Source organism: Staurois parvus, unplaced genomic scaffold (genome assembly GCF_062004578.1).
Source record: "Staurois parvus isolate SC_StPar_1 unplaced genomic scaffold, SC_StPar_1.0 ptg000471l, whole genome shotgun sequence".
Lineage (NCBI taxonomy): Eukaryota > Metazoa > Chordata > Amphibia > Anura > Ranidae > Staurois > Staurois parvus.
In genome coordinates this window covers 1,092,758-1,116,919 of record NW_028318267.1, presented here as the reverse complement: position 1 = coordinate 1,116,919, position 24,162 = coordinate 1,092,758, and the positions used below count along the sequence as shown (strand labels likewise).

The 24,162-nt window shown below is 41.5% G+C and overlaps 1 protein-coding gene across 8 annotated transcripts in view; it reads left to right on the top strand.

Annotated features, from left to right (window-relative positions):
• LOC149452461 (uncharacterized) overlaps positions 1 to 24,162 on the top strand; it is a 247,627-nt gene that overhangs the window by 44,518 nt on the left and 178,947 nt on the right. Inside the window, exon 4 of one of the 8 annotated variants that reach the window (XR_016314865.1) lies at positions 4,528 to 4,594. The exons of the other annotated variants lie outside the window; for them this stretch is intronic. The gene's annotated coding sequence lies outside the window, so the exon portion shown is untranslated. The remainder of the gene's footprint in view (positions 1 to 4,527; positions 4,595 to 24,162) is intronic. 8 annotated transcript variants of the gene reach the window in all.

Genomic DNA, 24,162 nt, shown 5'->3' with positions numbered 1-24,162 from the left:
GTGCATTGAGATCTTCTAGTGACCCATGCTGGCTTTCTGCATAGATTGCAGAGCATTGCTAATTATTCTTGATTATCGGATGTGCTAGAAAATAAATACTTGTCCATACTGAGTTATGTGATAGCTTTGGACATGTGGGCAGATTGAAAGATTTTTATGACATGCATGCTTGGATCACCTAATATTTATGTCAATGCAGACAGGGGGAGGGGGTCGGCCTATCAGGAGAAACAAAATAAATCATCCATAAATGACCAATGTGACTCATTAATAGTATCATCCACTTACCCCTTGGAGGTGGATGAGGACCCCCAGATGGCTCAGTGGGCAAGCATTTCAAACCCCAGGGTGGGATCCTTGAATATTGATGGAGTTGAAGAAACTGAGCTCCAGTCTGAACATTTAGGAGTTTATTAGGGCTTGTAGGCAGGGGCAATCTGTTTCCTCCACTGCAGGTGGTGCTTGACCAGAGGTTAAGGTGGAACTATGCAAGGACCCCGTAACACCAGGGGAGTGCCCAAGCCCAGACACACCACCTCGGCTGACCTCTACACGGTACCTCCTCACTGCATCTCCAAGGCACAACCTGGTATGTGCCCCTCTACAGGAAGCTATAGCATCCTGGGATGAGACCCAAGACAGTTCACTAATGGAACAGCTGGCCATCTCCTTCAAAGATTTTTACTACCCCAACAAAGATTGCGAGAGGTACTGTCACATTGCCCCAGCTCTGTGCCAAGAGGTCAAGATTTGCTCCAAAATTTGTTGTCCTGGTGCGAAAGAAGGATGACAGTCTATAGTTATGTGTGGACTATTGTAAACTCAACACATGCACCTGCCAGGTTCCCTACCCACTGCCTCGATTTGAGGAATTCCTAATGGCCCTTGGACAAACCAGGTTCTTCTCCACCCTGGACCTAGCCAGCAGCTACTGGAAAGTCCCAGTGAGGAACCAAGACCATGAGAAGACTGCCTTTATCACACCCCTGGGACTGTTTGATTTTAATTGTATGCCTTTCAGCCTAAGCAACATCCCCAACAGCTTCAATTTCAAAACTGTGATGGTTTACCTCAATGATATCATCATACATTCGAAGAGCATGTAAAACATCTGGACCAGGTGTTGATAAAGAATACCAAATATGAAGAAGTGACTGAACCAAAATATGCTGAGACTTTGTGTACTGGGGGTGACTGCTCCAAGAAGCCTGCCAATGACCTGGAGGAATTTGACTCCACGGATATTCCTCCAGTACAAGAAGCCCCTGCTGCATGGTTCCACTCTTGCTTGAGCCTCCGACCTCCACTAACTCAGAGACTGGCAGATCTGGTGACGGGAGCCCAGGAGGCCCAACAACCCCATCCATGCTCTTCTTGTACTTTCTGTTGTTGTGTGATGCTGAGGACAGCATCTGTCAAAGTGGGGTGAGTGTAGGCAGGCGCACCAAGGTGGATCTCAACATTATTTTCAGGATCCTACCAGAGTCTGGAGCATCTCTATAAAGTCATCCAAAAACGGGCTTTAGCTCACTGTCAGCTGATTGTGGGTCACAGTGGAGCACACATATTAGTATGGCCAATGGTGTGGCACTTCTCCTCTTATGTTTTCATTGACAGCTAGCATCATTTGACCTACTTTCTGAGTCCAGGGTGTCAAGACTCTGACCCCCCCATGTGAGAATGCTGCAATATTTGGGTTTAGTTCACACTGGTAGCCTAGGGGCAGTAAAACAGGTGGTTGATCTGCGTTTTTACTGTCCCCTGACTGCCCACCTCCAAATATACATGGCAGCCAAAGGGGTGAGTTCACATTGTTGCTACTGTGATGCTTCATGGTTCCTAATTTTGACTCAGCATGTCAGTGGGACTGTCCTGCAACCATGGCTATGGCAGTTGCGGTGCTGTAGGTCAATGTACAATCCACCGTGGGATATAGACATTCCCCCTGGGGATTGGAAAAAAAAGAAAGATGGGCAGGATGTGGCAGTATCGCCTCCTCAGCAAACCTGTAAACCTGCTGTCAACCAAGATCTGAAAAGTGATCCACCGCTGACTGCTTTTTAGAAGGTAGTAAAATCCATGCTGTGGACGTGAGACTGTGGCTTACACATGTATTTGAAAATGTGTGCAAACAAAACCCTCTGTTCTTAACGCAAACTGTTAGGCAGGGCCAAATTGGTTGTTTCGCAGGCTGGCTGGTGAGTGCTGCTGGGAAATCCTTTGTTTGTTTGTGATGTGCATTGCTTTCCATTTGCACCTTAGTGTTAAGGCTCGCTATAGGTTGGGACGGTTGCCATTTTTAATGTAGTTGGCTAATTTGGATTTAGAGACGCACTGGATGCCTTTGCTCTCATTTTGTTATAGCTGGGCGTCATGTGCGTCCCTCTGCCTTTAAGGAGGGATAGGCATCGCCGGGCACACTTGCCCTTAACTTATCCATTGATAAATGTGCTCCTACTTTGGAAGCTTTGGAAATTTTAGTTAGGTCCACAGTATACAGAGGACCCTTGACGTGGGACTGTGGCTTATGCATGTATTTGCAAATGTGTGCAAATAAAACCCTCTGTTTTTAACGCAAATTGTTAGACAGGAACAAATTGGTTGTTTCTCAGGCTGGTCGGTAAGTGTTGCTGGGAAATCCTGTGTTTGCGATGTGCATTGCCCTTCCATGTGCACCTTACTGCTAAGGTTAGCTATAAGTATGGATGGATGACATTTTTTGTAAAGTCCATGCTGTCCATGTGAAAGAAGCCTTAGAATCTGCCCAGCTCCAGAGGGTGAAGAGCACCTATGATGTCACCATACTGGACTGACAGGACTTGCAAAAGACGTATGCATATACATTTTTTGTGAAGGGGTGGGAGGAAAAAGTTGGTGGAATAACCACTTAAGGACCACCCACCTGACACATACTATGGATGGGCGGTCCATAAGGCACAGCGACGTACCTGTACTTTGCTGTGTGTTTCTGGGTACAGGTCTTGCGCGCCCCTGCCTGCCTCCTCCCCTGTGATTTGACACACCGGGAGTTTGTCGGTAGATCCTGGCCAATGATTCATGGCTGGGACCTGCTGAATTTCTGTTTCGAATCACAGCTCAAAGCATTGTGTTCACAAATACAGGGCTCTGTCCAGAGGGAACAATCTCTTTGATTCTTTTCCCTGCAAAGCAAGGAAAAGTAATAATTCGATCTGTAGTAAAAAGCAGCACATATTTCACACATTAACACTAGTTAGGCACACAATTAACCCCTTGATTACCCCTAGATGTTAACCCCTTCCCAGCCAATGTCATTAGTTCAGGGACAGTGTACAGTATTAGCACTGATCACTGTATTAGTGTCACTGGAGATGTCTGTTCCCAAAAAGTGTCAGTTAGTGTCAGATTGCCTGGCGCACTATCACAGTCCCACTATAAGTCGTTGATAGCCACCATTACTAGTATAAAAAAAAATACAGGATATATACAATCATTTGTAGATGCTATAACTTTCATACAAACAAATTAATATACACTTATTGGGATTTTCTTTAACAAAGACATGTAACAGAATACAGTTTGGCCTAAATGTATGAAAAAGTTTGATTCTTTTACTATTTTTTTATTAAATGTTTAACAGAAAGTTTTTTTTTTTAGTGTTTTTCGTTTATATAAAATTAAAAAAAAACCAGCGGTGATCAAATACCATCAAAAGAAAGCTCTATTTATGTGAAAATTGTTATAAATTTCATTTGGGTACAGAGTTGCATGACAGCGTCATTGCCAGTTAAAGTAATATAGTGCTCAATAGTAAAAAATGGCAGGTCATGAAGGGGGTAAAATCTTCCGGAGCTCAAGTGGATAATGAGTCCAGAATTAGTTTAACCACTTTACAACCATGCTATATCCGAATGACGGCTACAGCATGGTTGTCCAGTTCTGGGAGGGCGTCATATGACATCCTTCCAGAACAAGCCCCCACCGGCGCACACCCGGCGGTCTCCATGATCGCTGTGTCCTATGCACACAGCTGATCACATGGTGAGGTAAAAGGCCAGTCACAATGGCATTTTACCACATGATCAGCTGTGTCCAATAACACAGCAGATCACCAAGTAAATACAGTTGCTGTCACAGCGTGAAGAAAGTACTGCCATTACCCGCCAAATGTCACAGAGCAGATCGGCACTGATCATCAGGGCACTGATGATCAGTGCCCTGCAATGCCACCCAGAAGTGCCGCCCGTCAGTGACGTCCATCAGTGCTCATCCTTGCTACATATTAGTGCAGCCTATCCACGCCACCTCATCAGTGCTGCCTATCAGTGCAGCCTTATCAACGCATAGCAGTGAAGGAAAAAATGTACCTGTTTGCAAAATTTTATAATAAAAACAAAGAAATACTTTTTTTTTTCTTTCAAATTTTTTGCTCTTTTTTTGTTTATAGTGCAAAAAATAAAACACCCAGTGGCAATTAAATACCACCAAAAGAAAGCTCTGTTTATGTGAAAAAAATTATACAGATTTCACATGTGTACAATGTTGCAGGACCGCGCAATTGTCATTCAAAGTGCGACAGAACTGAATGCTGAAAATTGGCGTTTGCACGAAGGGGGTAAGTGCAAGTAGTTAAACGTGCATTTTTTAAAAAAAAATTTTGTCTGTATATTTCACAAATAGAGTGAGCTATGTAGAAATATAAACATTATTATGTAATTATTTTTTAAATTGTTGTTTTTTAATTGAGAACATTATTCATCAGAATTTCTTGCAGCATAAGCTTTTCGGTTCATAGTTTCTCAGACAAAAATTCCTTTCATTTTTAGCACAGTCAGTAAAATTAAATTGTAATGTTTCAAGTTTGATGCTGCAAACCCCTGTAAAATAGAGTCTGATTAGATTTTATGATATTTTCTTTCCTTTGTATTTTTATATTCATTGTGTCATTTTACATTTGTTACTTTGTGCATAGTTAAGGAGGGCTGGGACTGCTAATTAAGTCCATGATGATTTTCAGGTGGTGCCGTCATGTCTACGATTCATTGTGAGATGTATACATCTAATCAAATCCAGATGGTTCCATGTATTAAGTTATAATGCTGATATGTGTGTATACTGTGCTGTACTCCGTCAACCATCAGAATTTCACTAATATTACCTACAATATAAACAATTAGGGAATGTTTTTGCCTTGATGAAATGTGTGAGTTGACTTTTGTCAGGAGAGGGGTCACTGGCAGAATTGACCGTAGTGTCTCATATCCCAACATCACCACAATCTCCAACCTCTTTACTGTTATGTATTGTATATGTATTGTTTATTTTATGTATTTCTCGGTGCAGGGAATATACTGGGAATCCATAAAGATTCCATACAACACTCTTTAGTCCTCACTTGACGTTTTTACAGTGGCTGTTTTTGGCTTTTGACGTTTTTTTCTACAGCCAGTAAACCCCCCAGCATGTTATCCTATGTGTTCATGCACACATAGACTGTAATCAGCGTTTTTTGGCAGGGGCGTTTTTTGGCTGGAAAAAAACCCAGGACTAGTGGGTTTATAGAGTTTTTTTAGCTGTAAAAACGCTCTAATGCTGCAAAACGTGGTAAATAACGGCAAACCGGCGTTTTTGGACTTTTATTTTTACCCCAAAAAAAAAACACTAAAAACCGCAAACGTGAAAAAACGTGGCTAAGCACTAAGGAAAAAAATGCTAAGAAATGCTGAAAAACTCAAGTTTTTAACGTGACTTTACACAGCTAACGTTACCAGCATTATTAAAACGCCCAGTGTGCAATGGAGCCTTAGAATCCTTTTCAGCCTCCACGCAACAAATGTTGGTCTATGTGACAAATTTGTACCCGTTGGAGACATGAATTATTTATTGGAGGCATGGTTAGGGGCGGCACTGGGGTCAGAGTGTCTATCTTGCAAATACTCCTGTCCTCGGGACATGTTTATCCCCAGTCCACAGTGTCGTTGGTTGCTAAGACGCTCTCAATTGTGCAGCCAACAGCGTCATAGCAACCAATATTTCATCTGCTACTGGCCAGGAGATTCCTGTCATTATTCAAATATGGGGATTGCCATATTTGGGTAACAATGTCAGCAATTATCTCCTACCCCTTTATTTACATTCGGCCATGAGTCAGGGAATCTTCCAGCCGGCAGCTGAATGGGGCCTGGGATGAGTTTTTGGTTGCTAGGAAGTAAGTGACAATCAGCATCCTAGCAACCACTAGTTCTGTGCTGGAAACTGTCACATTCATGATAGCTTTCCAGCACACAATGCCCCACTCGCAGCACTGACGTCTCTCTGTACACCACACAGAGTTGGTCTTTATTACCGGTCTGCCTATCTGCAAACTGACAGTAATTATTTTTGAAGCTTTTGTGACCATAGCAAAAACTGCCTGAATCTGTCTCACGTGTCTGTTCCAAGACTTCTCTGAATTAGGTGCAGGCCATATAGCCAAAAAATTGTTGTAACTGCTTTATTGAATTTCCTCCACAGAGATTAAAGTGAGAGGTGTGCAGATAGCCCACTCCCACTTCCACTGTCTGTTGGATTTACTGAGCCACGTTTTCACGCCACATCCTCACTAACTGAATGGGTCATCTCGGTATGGGGGAACATGTGACCTCCCCATGTGACAGTGCCTAGGCCCAGTCACCAGGCTCAGACACTATCACAAATGGGGATTCCTAATATTATCCCCCTCCAGGTGTGACTGCAGGAGAAATCTGAAAATGAAATTCTTGGTATTGGAAAAACTGAGGAACTCTCAAATAAATCTCAAATAATAACTAAATAAATTTATATTCTATAAATAATAAAAAAATAAACCTTTTGAATAAATTGCATAGAATATAAAGTTGATCAAATCTAATTCGTTACAGAACCTGTTATTGTATAACAGTACTAAAAAGTATATTTTTTGACAACCCTGTGCACTAAGCAGGTTCGCAGAGGCATTGGAGAGATCTTCTCTATTTGACTATTTTCACTGGAAAAAAGTAATCTGAAAATCCAACATTGTGTTAGAACTGGAATTTTAAGGGAAGTCTTCCAATAGGCACATTTGTTGCAGGACAACTATTTGAGAGGACATTTTGCTCACTTTGTAGAGTTTTTCTCTTACTAACCTGTTGGGGCTACAGAACAGGAACTGAAAGGAAATCTCATTAATAGTATACTATAGATAGCAATAAATAAAGGGAAAAAAAATGAAAAATAAAACCCCAAAATATTTGGACTTTAAATATACTATGTGGTGTATTTAAAAAAAGATCTCACAGCAGTCAGCATCAATAGACCTAGTAGATCCCTTCCAGAAACAACTGAGCAAACAACAGAAGAAACCCCCCAACACCAATATTTTCCCCATGCAAAAATAGTTCCCCTTCAGCAACAATAGATCCCCCACAGCCACCATCAATAGACCCTCGAGCACACACCAGCACCTCTTACCATTATATACATTCAGAACTGTTTGCGTTCCTCGATGTTCCTACTGAAAAAAAGCCCTGGTTACATCCAACCAGGAAAAAAATAGTCTGGTAACATTTGATTTTGACAGCATTCACACAGAACAAATGTCACAGGACAATTAGCTGTGACACCCTTTAAACTTACCTCTTTGCACCAAGAAGGAGATCCTATGGTGCCAACTAGGGCACGTGACTTAATGCCATGACATGTGTACTGGGGTGTTGACATCAGCACCATCTTCAGTCCAAGAGCATAAGCCAAACTGAAATATACATAATGTATACAAAAGTATTACAAACATTTAGTTCAATAAACAGGAAATCCTTTTCAGTTCACATTATCTGTGAAACCATTTTATTTGAATATTTTATTAGGTTTGGCTATAAAGCAGAAAGCGAGGTTTCCAGGGGCTGAGAAATAATAAAGGTTTGCTGTGTAATGAATTTAACATAGTTGATTCGTGAGCCATAACGATCAAAACACACCGGGAGTCCAAGAGCCGAGTCTGAGGGATGATCTGACCACACTGAGCCATAATGGGAATTTAAAATAGGTTATTAACATGGAAGTGTGGGGTGTGGGTTGGGGATAACGCAGTGCGGCTGCTTTATGACAGAAACAGATTACCGAAACCAAAACTATTTAAGAATCACATTATGCAAATTTAATAGCCCCTTTTTAGATCAGACAGTGGAGTGCTGGGGGGGAAGTAGACTGTTGGTGATAATCACTCAGTTTACATGTCCCTGACAAGGAAGACTTATTACATGCTGTACGTTTAGTCTGGGTAACATGCACCTTGTTTTACTTTCTGTGCAACGATGAATCTTTTAATAGTGTTATGCTCCAAAAGTGTCCCAAACTAACTCCTACTGAAGTATATTGATTTTTTTGCTTGTGAAAGTTTGTGTGGCTGATTTTTTTGGGAAAGGACCATTGGGGGAAAAAAGTGTTTCAGAAAATAGTGGGGGGTTTTTACATGGTGCTGAGCGGAGCAGTGAAGGAGGAGAGTGCTGCTTTATGTTTATGCTTATTTATGTGGTTATGTATTCATTTGGTCATTACACTAGCGAATGTATTTGAATTGTTGGCGCTATATAAATCCTGTATAATAATAATAATTGTACCTACCAGGGCTTTTTTTCTCAGAGAATAGGTGCAGGAACTCCCCTCTTCAGGGTCACCCCTTCTTTCAACCTCCCTACCCACCTCTGAGCATTGTCCCTTGGTTCCACCCCAGACTCACCTCCCAGTACTGCTCCTTTTATAGAATACAGCGCCAAGTATTTTGTATGGAATTAATGATAACAAGAAAAGCAGTGAAATAGATCCCCTTCAGCCAACAACAATACACCCGCCTCAGCAACAATAGATCCCCCCTGCAACAATAGCCCCCCCCAGCAGTAATAAATTCCCCTAGCAACAATGGACCCCCACAACAAAATCCCACACTAGCAACATAAGACTCCCAACAGCAACAACAGATCTCCCATCAGCAAGCAGTACTAGACCCCTCCCTCAACAGTAGATCCCTTCCAGCAACAATTGACCTCCCCGCAACAATAGACCTCCACAGCAACAATAGACCACCATGAAAAAATAGATCCCCTCCAGTGACAATGGATGAGCCAGCAGCAAGCATCAGTAGACCCTCCAGCCTCCCTTTCCATTACATACATTCAGTGCTGGAGGTGCCAGAACTGCGTTCCCCCCCGCTGCAAAAAAACTTTGGTACCTACTTTACATTTGTTACATGTTCCTATTCACAGCGTAACTTTTTAAGCGCTTTTTACTTCAAAATTCTTACATGCTCTGACGGCACAGTCATGGCACCTTCTCTAAAGGGTAAGAAATATTTTTGTAGGTATGCTGTTTGAATGGGAACACATGGCAAACATAGAGGGGTTTTATCAAACTTGGCTACAAAAGGGGAAGTATTCTTCAAGTATCTTATTGTGCATGCACAGTAATCCCACCAGTAGTGGCTCCCTGCAATTAATTAAAAGTTTCCTGGGACTCATCAGTTTAGCAGCCAGGGCAGGGATAGAGTGAGGATTTCTGGGATAAGGCGGAGTAATCCCCTTATGCTGTGGTTTCCAACAATTACGATGAAGAAGTGGTCTGAACTAATTTGTCAGCAGCCCCAAGATGGAGGGTTACTCCACTTGCTACTGAAAATGAGTAAATAGTCCGTTCTCTGTCCCTAACCCCTGCTGCTGAATTAATTGCTGGGAGCCATGGCCCGTGGGATTGCTGTACATGCGGCCAAAGGTATTTAAGGAGTCCCCTCTCTGCCACCTGCTGAACTGATAGGGCCCAGGTCCAATACAGGAGGGCGGTTCTACCCCCTATCAGGGTCCTGTGTTGTGGGAATGAAGTTTGGAGACTAATAAACTATGCATGAGTTAATTTGTGTTGCTGAATTGTCTTCAGTTTGAAGATTTTCTGGTACATAAATACTGAATGTGCAAGAAGCTTTGAAACCAAACTGCAAATGGCTAAATGCACAGGTGATATACATAGAAGGGAGCTATTTATACCTGTCAAAGGAGTTGCATTTCTGTCTATCCAATACTAAGATTTACACAGCTCTGTAACACAGCACAGTTAAATATTGTTGTGGTGTATGGTTATATTATCTTTATTTATATAGTTATTGGTAGTTGTAATTATATAGGTACATAAGGGCAACCATATATGCTCATTACATATGCAGTTTATACTTTTTGTCTTATTGTATCGGACAATAATTGTGCCTTTATAATGCCTTTGTTTGATCTGACTGTGCCTAGGCACTCCTGTTCTGTACTCTTATTGCTTTATATCTGCAAAATGACATCATCTAAGGCACACATAGAAAAAGACAGTTGCAGACCCGTGACATCATCTTAGAAGACTTTATTGAAAGCTGAACATAGGAACAGGGAATACAACAGTCTTGTCTATGAACTGTCCTCTCTGACATATTTTGCCCCTCCCATTGGGTGTGGTGAAATGCGTCAGAGGGAAAGTCTATGGGTGGGACTGTTGTGTTCTCTGAATCCATGTTCAGTTTTTAAGAGAACTTTTTAAAGATGTCATCAGAGTGCGAATGTATTTTTTCATGGCTTTTTTTCAGTGGGAACATCAGGGAATGCAGTTTCAGCACCTCCAGCTCTGGATGTACGTAATGGCAAGGGGTGCTGGGGTGTGCTGGAGGGAGACTCAGAAGGGGGGGGGCATTGTTGCACCTATTCTCTTAGGGAAAAAAAGCCCTGGTCTTTTTCAATAGGCAATCCAAGCATGGTGGAGTCTTTGCAGCTTGTACCCAAATTCCTATGGTGTGGGAACTCTGGGGACCCTTATGTAATGTGGGGGGACTCTGGGCACCCTGATGTAATGTGGGTAACATTTTACAGTGTCATTTCATGAGATCATTTATGAGGGCATGTTTAGGGGCAGAATTAGGGGCGGGACAGGGTAGGAATTAGGTGGGGCAACTGGTGGCTAGTAGCTCAGGACTTGAAATTTTGAGCCCTGATCCTAAGGCCTCTGCCTCTGACTGCATTAGATTTGGAGTGACATTTGGTGATGTACTGCTCACTGTTCTTGCTGGAGATACAGTGCAAGGATCTCCTTGCTTCTGGATCTGGGATCCAGGCTTCCTCCACCTCTCCTTTTCCTCCTTGATGATTCCCCCACCCATAGTCAGAGGGCAGCTCTGACATGAGGAAGCAAAGCCTAATATGTCACCTCCACATACAGCCATAGTATAGAACAAGGTATGATAAGTCGATGTTAGAAAAAGAAAATCAGCTGCAAGGAGCCTACAGGCAACACAGGTAACTAATTATTTGCCATTCACTTGCCTATTTTTGGGACAGCCTCCACAGTACAAGTCCTCTTCAGAGTGCCAATAGGGTGCAGGGACAAGCTTGAATTTTTACAAGTTTAGTTGAGATTTTCAGTTAAGTGTAGCCACCTATATCTCTGGATCTACTAACTGCTTCAACTGCCTTAATTATTATTATTATTATTATTATACAGGATTTATATAGCGCCAACGGTTTGCTCAGCGCTGTACATTATAATGAAGGTAACCTCTTCTTCTGACAATTTTACATCTTATACTTACATTGAATTGTCCAGGTTTGCTTTGACACAACGCTCTGCTGGTAGGGTTTATCAAGTTACTGGGGAAATGGCTTCTAGTAGACCTAGCTTTGGAATTTGGTCTCTAGAGGTGAGCAAATCACAGAACAGATTGCCTATCCCCCGTGAATCTCATTCACATGCCTAAGCCCATCAGGCACCAGCAGTGAAGTAAACTGAAAACCTATGACTACAGTTATCATTACTACTGAGACCTAAGTATGGTTGGATACACAGGCCACAGACCTAATTTTGCATTGTATGGATCAGATTCCCCAGTACGAATTGTGATTGAACAGAGGGATTCCATGCCACAATTCCCTCACCCTTAATTATTCCTTTTCTCCTTATTGGATTTGTGGAAACATCATTATTATGTCATCTTTAGAATAAGCTTTTATGTGTATTGTTGGTTTTCTACTTTGTGAGCCCTCTGAGTAAGGCCTCATGTACACATGAACTCCCCTAAACATTTCTCCTGGTGGCAGAAAAACGCAAAACGTGGCAAAAACGCCTGTGAACGCGGTACCACATTTGACGCTTGGGTGCTTCCTTTGATTGGCCACAGTATTTTCAATTGACATGGATTTATGCCCAAGCGCTAATCGCGGCTAGACGTGTTCACGTGTTTTTGCCACATTTAGTGGCTTTTGACGAAAACGTTCCTTTCCTGAACACGATTCTTCTACGTTTAGGAGAGGAACGTCTAACTGACCCTAAACTCTGCTGCTCCTAAACTCTGGTAAAAGCCTATGTGTACATGGGTATATAGGCTTTTCTTGAGACGAGTACAGGGGCTTTGGCAAATGGTTACATTTATTTGCAAAATGCCTCTATAATTGTTACTTTGTATCTCCTGTTACACAGAAGTATGTGTTTCTTATGCTCTTTAGCCCCAGCTAGTGGCCATAATGCATAATGTATTTTACTAAAAACATTCGTTCACAAGAGAAAATAGCCTAAAGAACATTTGTTTTTTGCCCAATTCTCACAGAAAAAATGTACAGACATACTGTATTCACTGAACATATGACTATGCAAATTTGTAATCAATAGACCGCTAAATAATTATTAATAGCAATTTTTAAATATTTAAATCTACAGCTTTTATTAAAATAATTGGTAATACTGCCATGGAGGTCCTTGTTCAGTTGCTTCCTGTTATGGGGTGACAATGTTCAGTCCCTGTCTTCCAACTGTTCTGCATTGTCACACTGGCTTTAAGTGGAGACTACATGTGGCCATTTCACCACATGTTACACATGCATGACCCACTGTTGTTACCACCATGAAACCCACTCTAAGTGCAATATGTCACTTCCTCACTGTCTGCGTTACCCATTGAAAGCCAGTCAAACCAGAACCACTTGTATTGCAGAGAGGTTATGGCACGGTCCTATTTGCTTGAATAGGTTGCATTTGGCAGCAGTACAACCACACTCAGATACGTTCCCTGCTAACCGCTACACTCAGATGTGTCCTCTGCTAACCACTACACTCAGATGTGTCCTCTGCTAACCACTACACTCAGATGTGTCCTCTGCTAACCACTACACTCAGATGTGCCCTCTGCTAACCACTACACTCAGATGTGTCCTCTGCTAACCGCTACACTCAGATGTGTCCTCTGCTAACCACTACACTCAGATGTGTCCTCTGCTAACCACTACACTCAGATGTGTCCTCTGCTAACCACTACACTCAGATGTGCCCTCTGCTAACCACTACACTCAGATGTGCCCTCTGCTAACCACTACACTCAGATGTGCCCTCTGCTAACCACTACACTCAGATGTGTCCTCTGCTAACCACTACACTCAGATGTGTCCTCTGCTAACCGCTACACTCAGATGTGTCCTCTGCTAACCGCTACACTCAGATGTGTCCTCTGCTAACCACTACACTCAGATGCGTCCTCTGCTAACCACTACACTCAGATGCGTCCTCTGCTAACCACTACACTCAGATGCGTCCTCTGCTAACCACTACACTCAGATGCGTCCTCTGCTAACCACTACACTCAGATGCGTCCTCTGCTAACCACTACACTCAGATGCGTCCTCTGCTAACCACTACACTCAGATGTGCCCTCTGCTAACCACTACACTCAGATGCGTCCTCTGCTAACCACTACACTCAGATGTGTCCTCTGCTAACCACTACACTCAGATGTGTCCTCTGCTAACCACTACACTCAGATGTGCCCTCTGCTAACCACTACACTCAGATGTGCCCTCTGCTAACCACTACACTCAGATGTGCCCTCTGCCAACCACTACACTCAGATGCGTCCTCTGCCAACCACTACACTCAGATGTGCCCTCTGCCAACCACTACACTCAGATGTGCCCTCTGCTAACCACTACACTCAGATGCGTCCTCTGCTGTCCATATCTTTGATAGTGGTACTGCCTGCCTGAATGGGACCTGTGACATAAATTTTTCTTTGCTGCTATTGCAGCAGTGTATACCAACATGGCTGCTGGCTATGTTAAATTGGAAAAAAAGCCTAATTTATCTATGCTTAAAAATGCTTCTCCCCCCCTCCTCTTACCCGCCCTGCCTAACCTGTATAAAAAAAATCTTACCATTTTTTTTCCCCACTTTGGTCTGTTCATGTGATCCTGTAGCTCCTCTGTGTTAGTGAGCAGGGGAGAGGAGGGAGTGATGTCAATGGCTGGGCAATGGGAGCCTTTGGGTGATGTCACCACTCCCAGAATTCAGAGCCGATTTTGAGTGCTCACTTACACAGAGCTGCAGGATTATACAACCAGACCACAGCAAATTACAAATAGGTATTTACACAGATCGTTTCATAAATGTTAGGCAGGATAGGTAGGAAAAGGGGGAAGGAACATTTTTAGGAATAAATCTTTGGTTTTCTTCCACTTTAACATGCGGTTGAGGAGCGGTAAAACTGGGCCATTCTTTCCCTCTCTTTCTTTTGTCTCCTTTTTATATTTCTTTCTCTCTCACTCTCATTTTTGTAAGGCCCTATGCACACAGGATGTTTTTTTTCCTCCCCTGGACACCTATGCTGCAAGAGAGGAAAAAGCAGCATCAAAAACATGCCTAAAACCCTGTTTTGCAAATGTGTTTAGGTACGTAAATCACTTGGGCATTCATTCGTTCCATTGGCAAGAATAATAATTTATTCTGGCCATTGGAATGCATGAACGCCCAAGCACTTGATGCACCTAGCGATAAAGCAAATTTAGATGTGTTTACATCCATTTACACATGTTTATGCACATCAAGCATTTTTTGAAACTGGAACACTCTTCTGCTGAACGCGTTGGTCCTGTGGTTTTTTTTCTGCCTCTAAATGCCTGTAAATGCGTATGTGTGCATGGACACATAGGAGAAGATATACTAAAACTGGAGAATGCAAAATCTGGTGCAGCTCTGCAAAGCCAACCAACCAAATTCCAGGTTTTATTGTCCAATCTTAACTATAAAAGCTAGAAGCTGATTGGCTACCATGCACAGCAACTCCAGATTCTGAGTGTTCCAGTTTTAATAAATCTCTCCCATAGGCTAACATTGACAGACGTTTAGAGGTTCATCTCTTCTTTCCTTTTGTCCCATTTTTCTCCCCATCTCTCAATTTTTACCTCTTTAAAACCACTTTACATTTACTAAATACACCTTGGACAGAAAACACCTCTAGTCTATTGATCTTCAAACTGGATGTGAACATCACAGGCATTAGTCATGTACAGGAACACAGGAATGTCACCAGCTAATTGAAGTGGTGGTAGTAAATGACTAATAATGAGATTTCGGTGAACCGAACATCCATCACACAGCGGACAACACAGGATGTGTGCGCTAAACACACAGGACGCAGAGAGACATTAAAGACAGAGGAGTTATGCTGAATCAAGGCCACTGGTGGAGCCGCTTTCTGATATCTTCTCAGGGAATTGAAAAGGCTTTTTCGGTGAATGATGTTCCGAGTAACTCACTAAAGGAATCTGAAAAATCAATGTCAGCCTTCTATATAGAAGGTAGCGGCCTCCTCTGAGGCTCTTCATTATTCTGTTCTGTATAATTGAACAGATGGCCAGTTCAGAGGAGATGGGTTTATTTTGGCTTGGTACATATGTACGGCATATGCAATATTTAAGCTGGGTGTGTCCAGAGTCCGCTCCCCCGGGAGGAACATTACTTTCACGCACTGCACTCAGCACTAGAATTTCATGTCATTTAGGGCCCATACATACAATATGTTCAAATCTGTACTGTGTGTAGTTTTATACAGATCTGAACTCGGCAGTATTGTATGCTATGGGCTCATTTACACAGCTTTGTTTTGGTCTATAGTGTTGATTTGCGTAAACCTAAACTGCATCCCGCTCCAATTTTGACTGCATTTTACGCAGTGTGTTTGTAAATATTTATGTGAAATGAGTAAAAGGACACGGTCATATTCACTGCCTCTGCTGCCTAGTACTTCACAGCCTGGGGGAAGATGTAAACAAAAACAATTTGTGGCAGCAGCGGCACAGAACGACCTTGGCCTTCAGTTATTTAGATTGGCTGAACATCAAAGTTGCATATGAAATGAGTCTAGTAAATAAAGGCCAGGAGGGAGATGTAAACATAAACAATGTGTAGGCAGCAGCACAGGATGACCTTAGCATTCACTCATTCAGAATGACTGAAATATGTGAAATAAGTGAATGAACATGGTCATATTCACTACTGCCACTGCCTAGTAAATCAAGGCCAGGGGGAAATGCAAATATAAATAGGCAGCAGGTGTGTAGCTAGCAGCATTGCAGAATGACCTTGGCTTTCAGTTATTCAGAATAAGATCATGCTTTGCCTGCACATTTTTTGATGTTTAGATCTTCCTTCTGTCTGCAAACGAGCTGTTCACTATGTGGCAGCACAGAATGATCCAACCTTCAGTCATTCAGAGGTCAGTCTGCATGTGCTGCTTCTGCCGGCTAGTGAATGATAACAGTGGAGCAGCCTGACCTTTGCCTTTTAGTCATTTGGAATGAATTAACATTGAGGTCATTCTGTGCCTGTGCTGCCACTGCTGCCTATACATTGTTGACGTTTACATCTCCCCTGGCCCAGAATGAGCCATTCACTAGGCGACATTGGCAGCGCAGAATGGTTTTGACCTCTAGTCGTTTAGAATGCCTGCAGGCTGAGGTCACTCTGCATCTGCCGCCAGTGAATAATTCATTTGGGGCCAGTGCAGATGTAAACCTTTAACAATGTGTAGGCAACAGTGGCACAGAATGACCTCGGCCTTCAGTCATTTAGAATCATAGAGGTTACATGTGAAATGAGCAAATGGACATGGTCATATTCACCACTACCGCTGCCAAGTAAATAAAGGACAGGGGGAGATGTAAATATAAACAGGCAGCAGGTGTGTAGGCAGCAGAGCTGTAGAATGACCTTGCCCTTCAGTCATTCAGAATGAGGTCATTCTGTGTCAGCATTGACACTGCTGAACGAGCCATCCACTAGGTGGTGCCACAGAATGACCCAACCTTCAGTCATTCAGAATGACTGTAGACCAAGGTCATGCTGCATTTGCTGGTTCTGCCGGCTAGTGAATGATAGCAGCACAGCAGCATGACCCCGGCTTTCAATTATTTGGAATGACTGAACGTTGAGGACATTCTACACCTGTGGTGCTACTGCTGCCTATACATTGTTGACGTTTACATCTACCCAGAATGATCCATTCACATTCACTAGGCGATGTTGACAGCTCAGAATGATTTTGGTCTTCAGTCATTCAGAATGACTGCAGGTTGAGGTCATTCTGCATCTGCCGCAATACCCGCCTAGTAAGTGATTCATTTAGGGCCAGGCGGAGATGTACACATTACCAATGTGTAGACAGCAGTGGCACAGATTGACCTTCTGTCATTTAGAACGAACCGTTCACTAAGCAGCGGTTCAGAAAGACCCAACCTTCAGTTATTCAGAATGACTGTAGACCAAGGGCGTTGTGCATCTACAGTTTCCGCTGGCTAGTGAATGACAACAGTGGAGCAGAGTGGCCTTTAGTCATTTGGAATGAGTGAACGTTGAGGTCATTCTGCTTCTGTCCTGCCACCCCTGCCTACACATTGTTGATGTTCACATCTCCCCTTGGCCCAGAAAGAGCCATTCACTGGGCTGCGGCACAGAATGACTTGGCCTTCAGTCATTCAGAATGACTTAACACGGAGGTCATCCTGTATCTGCTGCCACCCCCACCTAGTGAAGGATTCATTTAGGGCCAGGGGAAGATGCAAACATCAACAATGTGTAGGCAGCAGTGACTGTGCTAAATGACCCTGGCTTTCAGCCACTCTGAATGAACGTTTGTATACAGAATGCACATTAAGTCTATACAACATGTATGTCCATATGGGTTTAGACACACTATGAGCCACTTTCTTCCAGCAACATCCTTCACAAATGTATATGCCTGTATGCATGAGCCCTTATTTATCTCTGTTGTCCATGATCCATGGCTGGGTTGACTGGGTCGTGTTTGGCTCCCAAAGACAAAGTGCCATGAAGATACAAATATAATAGGAAACCAATATATTAAAGCTAACAGATATACATTTCCCTGTTTAATGCATAAGGTATATTTTAAAAATCATTACATATAATTTTAGGTTTAGCTGTTTTAAGTAGGGGAATTTGATGCAAGATGATTGCTTTTTGCAAGCCCCTATACAGTATAATTCAGATTGAGAGAGAGGGTCAGTAGTGATAGCCAGTTAGGCTCTACTACATACAGTCATGGGCAAAAATATTGGCACCCCTGAATTTGTGTTAGATAATGCACCACTTTGCCCATAAAATTGTTGCAATTACATATTGTTTAGGCATTTTCAGATTTATTTATTTTGTTTGTATTGGTATGACACAAAAAAGTAGAGTAACAAAAAGCCAAATCTGACACATTCAACGCAAAAACTCCAAAAATGGATTGTACAAAATTAACCACTTCAAGTCTGGACACTTTTACCTCCTTCCTGTCCAATCCAATTTTCAGCTTTTGGTGCTATCACACTTTGAATGACAATTGCGCGGTCATGCAACACTGTACCCATATGAATTTTTTAGCATTTTTTTGAGACAGAAAAAGCTTTATTTTGGTGGTATTTATTCACACTGGAATTTTTATTTTTTTTGCTATGTAAATGAAAAAGTCCAACAATTTTGGAAAAAAAGTGTTTTTCTTATAAAATTTTGCAAATAAATAGTATTTCATCATAAATCTTGGCCAAAATGTATTCTGTTATCTTTTTAGTAAAAAAAAAAAAAATAACCCAAATTCGCTTACAACCAAAAATTATAATTTTTAAACATTTTTTTTTGTTTTACATTTTTATTTTATTTTTTTATATTATTTGTTTTTTGTTTTTTTTGTTTTACATACTGTCACCCTAGCAGTACAGTGTCACCATGGTGACACTGTACTACTTGTGGGGGGTGATGAAGATTTTTTTTTTTTACACTGATTGCATTTACACCCATAAAGGCTGTAAAAGCAATCATTTATCCTTCTCTCTGGCTACATTCTTGCAGCCATTGAGAACTACTGCGTGAGCTGTGATTGGTCACAGCTTGTCACATGGTACAAGGCTGTTGTGAATAGCCTTGTACCATGTGACCTCTGTGATCATTCACAGATTTGACACGCAGTAATCAATGATGTCAGAAGTGACATCTTGCTTACTACTCTGCATGTGATCACTGATTGGCCAATCAGTGATCACATGATCGGGACCTCGCACAGAGGTCCCGTCCGACGTAAGGTGTTCCACTGTGTCCGGAGGACACAGCGGTCACCGGATTGCGGTGCTGCGCGCTCCAAGGGAGCGCACACAAGCAGGATGCAGGTAGGCCGTTTATAAACGGCCACCCGACCCTGCACTGCCACCATCCAGCCGTTTATATGCAACGGCCGGACGGGAGGTGGTTAATGGCACCCTCAATTTCTGATGTGATATTGGGAAGATTTACCTTCACTTTCTGTCTCATAGCCAAAATTGGAAGTGAGAGGAAATCCCTGAAAATTAAGGAAATCCAGAACTAATTTCCCCACTGCTAGATTTCACCTCTATTACTTTTCTGAGAACAACCCAAAATTTGTGAATTTTATTTACTTTCAGTTTCAGTGATAATGGTAAACAGGACAAATAGAGAGGGCGAATCACACTAATGGGGACAGCAATAAAACCTCATTGGTGTTCTAATCCCTCTCCACTCTGTCCAAAAAAAAAAAAAAAAGTTTTAATAGTTTTTAAAACCAGATTTTAGTGTCAGTTTAACTGCAGTAGAATAAAATTAGGTCATTAGCCTCTCTCGCTGTGTAACACTCACTGAACTGTATATATATATATATATATATTTATATATATATATATATATATCACTGAACTGTATTTATGGAGGAGGGGGAAGTGATCAGCCATCTGGATTTCTGGCAGGATCAACAGGTAATTGTTTGCACCAATCAAATATAACTAAACACTTTCAATGGTATATTTACCAAAAGAACAAATAATATGCTATTATGTTTACATTCACTTTAATAGAAATGCTTCATTTTATGTACTTTCTGTAGTAGCAAAATATAAGTAGAAATTATTAACACAAGCATATTTTCACCACTAAAAATGCTCTAGTATGAAGAAAGGAAAGCCTATACATACAAGTTAATTTATAAGCAACATTTGTTCTGTGACCATATTGATGGAATGTCACAATGATCACATGACCAAGTATTGGTATTGATCAGATTCTTGTGTTTACTGGTTCTATTGTATTTCCACTTTCTAAGAGAAATCATTAGCCAGAGAAAAGCAGACCTGTTGGAATATGAAGACAAAAGTAACCGGGTTCATATATTTCAATGTTTCTTAAATAATAGGCATGCTCTATGAATCTGAAGGATAAACCACTCACTATGTTCTGCAGATACTACTGGTGTGAATAATCTCAGAAACGTCGCTGAAAAGATCACCGTAATGGATGATCATTAGTGTGTAAAAAGATCTTTTGTGAAAGTGTTGTTTCCGAAGACAGATCTTTAGCCCCATCTAATGTCTGTGATTAGCCTAAAGGTGGTCATCCTTAATTCCTTGCAACTTCTAAAAGCTAAAATATGTTGAGTGTACTGCGCTTAATGTTCAGTAGTTATAAATTGAAAAGCCTTTCCAGCTGAATTTCCATCAAAGTTTTTCCACCATGAACTAATGTTTAAAGCTTACAGCTGGTCATACAGAGTTCTTTTTTTTTTTTTGTTCAGCCAGTTGGCTGAACGAAAAAACTGAACCAATGCACACATTCGAGGATTCAGAATACACTGATGATTGGTTGCATGTGCTGGTTGAAGCCAAAATTTCCAACAAATCGGTTCGTGAGAAGGTGTTCGATAGAATAGAAATGGCCATACATGGATCAAAATTTTGTCAGTTCAGCAGAAACTGGCTGAATTCCATCCATGTGTCGCTAACTTTTGGCTTACCTAAAAAAAAAAATCAGCACAAGGGACATAACTTACCTTCAGTGAGATGTCTCTTGTACTGTTGTGTGCTTTCACTAAAATCTTCCTCCTCAGATTTCCCCCTTATTTCTACCACCTTAATCTTCTAGTGCGTCCGGGGTTAATAGATCTAAAGGGCTGTCACAGGCTCTCGTCAAGCATGCCGGGTTATGCCTGCCCTTTTCGCTTAGCTCCTCCATTCATAGAAGTCGTTACTAAAGCTTCTATGAATGAAAAATGATCTGTAAATACAGGGGGTGGACCATTCAATCATCCACCTGTCCTCCATTCATAGATCTTGTTTCATTCATAAAAGTTATAGTAACGGCTTCTATGAATAATAGGTGGGAGGAAAGGGTGGGCATATTTGGGGTCACAGTCATCTAAATAATATTCCTCATGCTGACTTTTTATTCCTTTGTTTTAGGTAAACGCAGGCTTTAAATTCTGTTTGGCCATTGTATAGATGAATCGCCCATTGGTATTATTTGTGTCTGGGTAATTCATCTCAGATCCCTTATACCATGGAGTCTCACTTTTTCTGCTGTTGTAGAAAGAGTCTCAACACTGCTGAGACATGTGGCATAATGTAATAAAAAACTAAACAGAAACACTGAGGCCACCACATTGTGTGGGTGGACTTGGGAGCACAGAGGCAGATGCTTTGGCACTTGGGCTGGGTAATTTGTTTTCAAGCCAAAATGTATTTTAGTTTTGCACAGATTGGTGGATGGATTGAACCTCTGTGTTAGAAAGCGGCTGAGTAACAACCTTTGATGAGTCATCCTCAGAGTATGGCAGGAGTTCACATCAGGACAGGCTGAAAGGTTCTACAGGTTAGGGCTTCTGGAGCCCTCCTACCTTTCCAAAAACGTGCAAACTTTCTGGAACACTGCATGTTTGAAGAAACTTGGCCAATCCCTTGGCAGGAGGCTGGGCATAGTGACCAGGGAAACCCTCAAATATGAAAGTGCCTGGGGAGAGAGGGGAGTCGAGTGCAAGATGGACTGACAGAAGGCTGGAGTGTGGAGCCTGGGAGGTCAGCCTACCTACAGTTTGGTTGCTGGACAGGAGAATCTCCACTGCCTAAAGTCTCCTAGGGATGACATCCTGAACTGCAGGAAAGGAGCCCAGCGAAAAAGGCCTGAAAGCAGCTACCAACCCACCATGCTGACAGGACAAGACAGTGTGAGTATTCCTACACCCCATGGGCCAGATAAGAAGAGAGAATGCAGGGGTGTGGAATTTTTTTTAAAAACTATTTGTCCAGGGACTAAATCGGTGTGCCAATCTACTTCTCCCTCATGACAATCTAATTGTCCTGTTAAAAAAAATATTTTTTTAACCAAAACCGTATTTAAATCTACTTTAATGTCTCAGGCTTTTAAAAACAAAAGGGGCTTTATGGTGACTTAAACATTTAATATTTTTAACATTGTGCTATTTATCTCCTCCTCACCCCCTTGCCTGTCTCCAGCACCGCACTTGGGGACTAGTAGGGAGGAGAGAGACCTTGCAGTGTAATGAACACTGATTGGGTGCTTGTCAGGAAAGGGGAGTGTCGGGCTTATCCTTTATCCCTTTCACTGCCAGAGCTGTTTTTGTGGGTTTTTTAGTACACGTTTAAAAAATAAAAGATTACACAAAACCCCCAAACATGATATATTTTTTGAAATCAGAGATCTTAGAGAATAGAATAGCGGTAGTCCCAATTTTTTATGTCACATGATATTATCACATAGGTCTAGGAAACGCAGTAAAAAATACCCTTAAGTTAATTTTAGGGCACAAAAAGCAATCAAATATGCCTTTTTTTAATAAAATATAAAAGACAAGGTTGCATCAAGTAAATAGATATCCAACATGCCAAACCTTAAATTTGCGTGCACTCTTGAAACAAAAGAAGCAGAAGTTTCCTGATACATAGCCGCCATCCCCGAAGTATAAAATTAAACATGAAAAAGGGAACCCCCTAAATTGATTGGGACTTTGAAGGCATAGATACATAAATTGAATTAAAAGATGTGAATTCTTTATTCAGTCAAATTTACACACATAAGAATTATAACGTAACAGACCATCTGAGATTATATTATGATATCACCATCAAGGCTATTTGTTTGGTAACAACAATAATTTGTATAGCTGTACATAATAAACCATTTCTAATGATATTAGAACATCACCGTCAAAACATATATTGTTTTAAATTACAGAGCAATTTACATAAATCCAACGCGTTTTCCTCAGGGAAAAGAGAACTCTGCATAGCGGTGATATGACCTACAAAATTGAAAATATATTTGTTTAGAACATTACTAATGCAGGGAGCAGAAACCGACGAGAGACTTGCCGGTTTCCTGGCTCACAGGCTCCTATCAGGCATAATAACATATGGCATTTTAAAAGATGGCGGTGGACCACAAGGGCACTTTCCAAAAAACCTTCCTTAGACCAGACATCTGAAATGGGCAAATCCACAGCCAGATTTTCAACTACAATCTTGTCAGGTAACTCAGTGTGGTGGTACACGCTCCTCCTCTTCCTTTTATAGATGAAACATCGGGTGATGTTTCAGTTTCTGATGTGGACGGAAACATCTCTATTGAACCCACTATAACTTCACACATACAATCTAGTAACTCCCATTTTTTTTTAAGCACAAACTCCCAATCTTTCCAATATAAACAAAGGACATAGAAACATACATGAAAAACAAATGGAGAAATAGGTTTAAACATTGTTAATCTATCCACTTATTCTTTGTCTATAGAGGAAAAAAATGTGCTGGCCAAAGGTCTAAGTTTCTGCCCTGTAGAGAATTTGTGTAAATTCTCAGCGATCAAGGATTTACAACTGTTTGCTCAAAATCTGATTCTAAAAAGTATGTAAGATAAATATAGGAATATTCCCCTAAATAGGGAGGATCAAAAAGTTCTGGATGATCTTCTGTCCTTATTGGAGGAGAATGATCCCTCAGATCTGATTGATCTTACTAATATTGTCCAACTTCTTCAACAAATTGATTCAGATGA